The following is a 6012-nucleotide window of genomic DNA, read 5'->3' on the forward strand; positions in this document are numbered from 1 at the left end:
CTGGCGACCGCGGCTCCCTCCGGCCAGCGTTTGCGGCTCTCCAGGGGCACCGGCGCTCGCATCAGCGGCACACACACCCCTTGCCTTGCCTCACTGTTCGGTGGCGGCCTCAGCCCTCTCCAGCCGGTGCTGGAGAGGTCGCCGGAACTCGCTGGCACTCACCTCGGGGGTGCTGGCAGTCGCATCAGTGGCGCACGCGCCCCCGGCCTTGCTGCTTGCCAGTGGCCGCAGCCCTCTCTTGTCAGGCCTCTGGCCCACAGTTCCTCTTCGGCCTGCCTTCACCCTATAACAGTGGGCTAGAGGTGCCGCCTCTATTCCTGGAGGTCCATCAGGGTCGCCCTCGCAGGGATCTCCTGCAGCAGGTTTAGGCTCTGGCCTACGCTTAGTGCTTACAAGGGCTGGCCTGTGTAGTGGTTGGAGTGTTGCACTGGGACCAGGGATCCAGTCCTTGCTTCGCGTTCTCTTGCTAATAGGCCCCAATTCGCCTTGTGTCAAAGCACCGACTCCTAAGCCCCACTTACCATACATCATGCCCCCCAAGAAGGGCCAGGGTGGGAAGAAGGGCCAGGGTGGGAAGAAGGGCAAGGGTAGGGCCCCAGTACTGGCATCAATCCTTGCTCGCCTGGAAGCAGCTGAGCATTCATCAGGAATCCCTCCCCTTCCCCTGGCCAGGCCTAAGAAATCCACAGTGGTCCAACCCAAAAGAACGTGACAGCAGACCCAACGCATGTTACTACTTTCTAATTTCTATTTCAGCATGTCTGGACGCCGTCGAAGCTTCCACCTCCTCTGCGCCAGCTCTTCCCGAGAGCACACGGCCCCCAGAGGAGCTCCTCTCTCCTGTGGCTTCCTCATCTTCTGCGACCCAAGCAACGCCATCCGCTTTGCTGGTTGGGGATCAGACCACGGCCACATTGGGTTCAGGTGAGACTGCCTTTGCACCTCAATTCGCCTGGCCAGGCATGGGGCATATCAACCCCTGGGGCTGGATGCCTTGGTTTACCCCTCAGGGCTGTCCGTTCCCCCCACTTCCACTGCCTCCAGTCATGGCGGCCCCCACAACCAGTACTCCTCAGCCCACGCCTCAGGTCATGTTTCACAGTTCAAATGCACATTTAGCCAACTTCCCTATTTCTGTGGGATTCATCGCCTCACCCCCCTCACTGGTGTCTATGGGAGACTCCTCCCTTACACCCACACTGCCACTCTAGTCCCAGCTGCTTAACTTCGCTTGTGCCAGTGTTTGGCAAGGACCCGTGGGGTCGGCTCAGGACCCCTTGCCCTCCCCATCAGCCCCCCTACCGGCATCCCAGATGCCTCTGGCTGATCCCTGTGCTAACCTCGTAAGGGGAGCCATGCCCACTGGTGCTACTTCCCCTATTGGCTTCCACCTGACTGTTGCCACTTGGAAAATTTTTTTGCGGGGGGAATTTATAGATGTCTTTTCCCTGCTCTTTTGGGAGCCCGATGCCAATGACAAGGATAGGAACCGTGATAAGGAACCCAATCGGAGTAAGGGTCGTAAAGTACAGCGCACATGGGCAAACTGGTTACCAGGTTTTTTAATTTACCTTGGCATCCTTCAACAGAAATTCCCCGAGAGGGGTTAGGTCCTTACCAAATATCTGGATATAATATACAGGGCCTACACTGAGTACGAAGGGAGCGCCTGGCTGGCCTATGACGAGGCCTTCTGATAGAGGGCCGCCAGCTTCCATGCGCTGGGATCTAAAGGACCAGGACCTTTGGCTCCAGTTTATGACCCCTTCCAGGCCGGGCTTTGGGGACAGATCAGACAGCGGCCACATTCTCACCAAGCTGTCTCTTGCAATGGCCTCCAGGCCTATTGTGGGTCCAGGGGTTCAACACCACTGGCTGTGCTGGGAATTCAACTCCAAGGGCTCCTGTTCCCCAAACCCGTGCCGCTTCCGTCATGAATGCTCCCTTTGCGGCGGTCAGCATTCCTACATCTCCTGCCCAAGGGCAGGGGATGGAGAAGTCCCCCGAAAGACGACCATGGCGGCAGGAAACCGCCAGGTGGCGGGCAACATCCCCCTCCCAAAGGGCCCCAGCCCAGTTAAGATATTTCCACTACTTCAGCTTTTAGGACGTTACCCTAACCGGGGGGACGCGATCTTCTTGGAACGCGGTTTCACGCTGGGTTTTAAGATCCCCTTCAAGGGCCAGCGCAGGCCGTGTTTCACTTGTAATCAGTGGTCCGTCCTTGTCATGAAGAGCTTGTTTCAGGAAAAAATCAACAAGGAAGTCCTTCGGGACAAGTCATAGGCCCCTTTTCCACACCTCCAATACCCAACCTTCGGATTTCCCCTTTGGGAATAATCCCCAAGAAAGCTTCTGGGGAGTTCAGGTTAATTCACAGACCTTTCTTACCCCGAGGGTCGGTCTGTTAATGGTGAGATCCCTGAGTATCTGTGTTCCATGCGGTACACCTCCTTTGATAAGGCGGTGGCCATGATCTGGGATCTCGGCTATGGGGCATTGATGGGCAAGTGTGATATTAAATCCACCTTTCGCATTTTGCCTATCAATCCCGTGGACTTTCATTTTCTGGGATTCTGTTTTCAGGACAAATTTTACATCGACCGCACTCTTCCCATGGGATGCTCCATCTCTTGCGCCATGTTCGAGAGGTTCAGCACCTTTCTGGAATGGGCCATGAGGGATAGGATGGGCTCCGAAAATGTGATTCATTATTTAGATGATTTCCTGTTTGCTGGACCCGGAGGCGGCAGTCAATGCTATGATTTAATCAGGGTGTTTGTATCCCTTTCCTTGGACCTTTGGCCCATGAGAAGACAGAAGGCCTGTCTGCTACTATAACATTTTTGAGGATCGAATTGGATACCCTCACACAATGTTCTCGCCTCCCTCAGGACAAACTGCTGGTCCTCAAGGATAAGCTCCAGGCTATCCTGCAGCTTCACAAAGTCTCCCTTAGAGTTCTCCAAGAAGTAGTGGGGCATTTGAACTTCACTTGTAGGGTGGCGGCTCCTGGCTGTGCCTTCCTGCGATGCCTCTGTTGGGCAATATGGGGTCTTCGACTCCCACATCATCGCACCAGAATCACTTCCGCCATGCGCATGGACCTGCAGGTATGGATTACATTCCTGAGGGATTTTAATGGTGTCTCCTTCTGGAGGCACGAGTTGCTCCTTCAAGCTGACCTGCAGATTCATTCAGATGCTGCCGGTGCCTTCGGCTTCAGACTCATATGGCAGGATCAGTGGTGCCTTGGCCAATGGCCAGAAAGCTGAGCCGCTGCTGGTATTTGTCAAGACCTCACCTTCCTGGAATTCTTCCCCGTTTATGTAGCAGTGCACATTTCGGCCGACCTGATGGCCAATTCCGTCACCCTCTTGTGGTGCGACAACATGGCCGCTGTGCACGTCATTAATACATTGTTCTCTAGAACCACAGTGAAGAGCCCAAGCTAGACAGCATAGTAAGAAGCTGTCAGGGTGGACACTGAGCCCATAGAATCCCAGAGTAGTTCTGATGCTGAGGAAGAGCAGTCGCTCCTTCGGGAGAGGAGCGTGCTCCTTTTTTCCCAGGACCAACAGCTGACGGAGATTCCTCCCACCCACATTCCTAGTTTAGAAAGCAGTCCAGGGAGTGACTCAGCACAGATAGCAGACTGGGAGGGATGCGCGGCGCAGACGCAGAGAGCAGCGCCAAATGGTTCGCGCTCAAAGAATGGTTGAGCCCAGAGGATCCAGGGGAAAAGGGGAGGGATTCTCCCTAGTCCTTATATTCAGGGGTCTGTCAGTAATTGCCTTTCAAACGGAGACCAACTGTTCCAACTTAGGGCATAGGGATGCTGCTGCTCAGATCTAGTTGCTACCTATAGAGTTATTAAGTTGTAAAAGAAGAATAAAGCTTTGAAAAGAATCCCTTTGTCTGTGTCTGGACTTGGCTACTGGATTAGACTGAGAGAGCCCTCCAAGGAACCCTTGACAGCTTGGTCCCCATTCCTCTTTTTTTTTTTTTCTCTCCTCTCTCTCTCTCTCTCTCTCCAATTGCCTTATGGAGGGTGCTGGGGACCCAGCGCTGCAAGCTCTGCTGAAAGAGAACCAGTTGCTCCGTGATCAGATGGCTCAACTGTCGGTGGCCATGCAAGATCTACAGGCTAGGTTTCAAATCCCCCCCTCCGCTTCCCCCATGCCGTAAATGCCCGGTGGCATTGCCAGAGAAGTTTTCTGGTGAGAAAGAACTTTTTCAGATTTTCAGGGCCCAGTCAGAGATGTACATGCATCTTAGACCTGAGGATTTCCAGACGGAACAGGTTCGTGTGGGTTTTGTCATTAACCTGCTGTCAGGCATGGCAGCTAAATGGGCTTCGGGACTTCTTCTCGCTAATGACCCCCTGCTCGGGGACTATCAAGGTTTCATGATAGCCATGGCCCGTTTTTTCGGTGACCCCCTGCGCACGCAGACGGCTTCTCGGGAGATTTGCTGCCTCCGGCAGGGTAAGGACTCAGTTTCCAGCTACGCAACTTCCTTTCGCTTGCTGATGCAGGATTTACAGTGGAATGATGCCGCGCTACTGGCTCAGTTTTTGGATGGTTTGAACGATGAGATTTTGGATGAGTTGGTGCGCGCCCAGCCCGCCTACTTTGGAGGAGCTCATCCACACCTGCCTTCAGATAGATAGTCGACTGGAGGGGCGCCGGCAGTCCCGGTGGGGAGCCAGGGGCCAGTATTTCCCTCCTCCCATTCCCCCACGTTTCCTGCCTCCTCCCCCACCCCCCGCTCCAACGCTGGGGGCAGAGGAGACCCCGATACAACTGGGAGCTACTCAAGCCTCGCTGCCACCAGAGGAGTTTAAACGCCCCCGTGCTGAGCGCTGATGTTTTTGATGTGGAAAGCTGGGGCATTTCGCCAAGACCTGCGAGTGACATCCATGGCTCCGCTGCCTCCCCCTCCTCCTCCTCTCCTTCCCCCTCCTCCTCGTCCCCAGGCCTGACTAGGCTGCCCCCCAAGCCTGTTGGTGGCCTCAGTTGTGGGGGTCAGTTCCCCACCGGATGGGTGCTTTCCCCCACCCCCCCCACCCTCCCATCTGCTGTTGCATGTTCACCTCTGCTCCTCTCAGAGGGGGGGGTGGAGGCCCTGGCTTTAGTGGACTCAGGGGCGATGACCAGTTTCATGGATGAGTCCTTTGCCCTTTTACACAAGATTCCTACCCTGCCCCTTCCTGCCCCCTTGGCAGTGGAGACCATTGATGGGCATCCACTCTCTTCGGGCGCGGTGACCTGGATTACAGTTCTGCTCACTATGCGCACCCTGTCCCACGTTGAGCAGATTCAGTTTCACTTAGCCAAGGTTCCCTTATGCCCAATCATGCTGGGTATTTCCTGGCTCTCTAAGCACAACCCTCAGATTTCTTGGGGACTTCAGCAAGTGGAGTTTGCGTCTCCCTACTGCCGGCAGCATTGCCTTCTGGAGGAGGCGCCAGTCCCAGCCCAGGCCTTAACCCTTTCCTCTCCCTCCTCGTCTGTTTCTGGCAGTCCTTCAGCGACCGTCATCCTCCCAGAGAGGTATGCAGCTTTTTGGGATGTGTTTGACAAGAAAGAGGCTGACCGGCTTCCCCCCCACTGCCCTTTTGACTGTGCCAATAACCTCATTCCGGGGGCGACCATCCCCGCTGGCTGGCTGTATCCGATGTCGGAGCCGGAACTTCGAGCTCTGCGGGAGTTTTTGGACACAAATCTCAAATGCGGTTTCATTTGCCCCTCCTCCTCCCCTGCCTGCGCTCCTACCTTCTTTGTGGCCAAGAGATCTGGTGAGCTCAGGCCGGTGCACAATTTCAGAAATCTAAATTCCGTTTCCATCCCTGACAAGTACCCCCTCCCCCTCATACCAGAGATGCTGGAGCGCCTTGGGCGAGCCATGATTTTCACAAAGTTGGACCTGCGTAATGCATATAATCTCATTCACATCCGGGAGGGGGATGAGTGGAAGACCTGTTTTGGGACCCGGTACGGAGCGTATGAA

The sequence above is a fragment of the Heloderma suspectum genome, chromosome 6 (genome assembly GCF_057233095.1).
Source record: "Heloderma suspectum isolate Gila_16-S chromosome 6, 16-S_ref, whole genome shotgun sequence".
NCBI lineage: Eukaryota > Metazoa > Chordata > Lepidosauria > Squamata > Helodermatidae > Heloderma > Heloderma suspectum.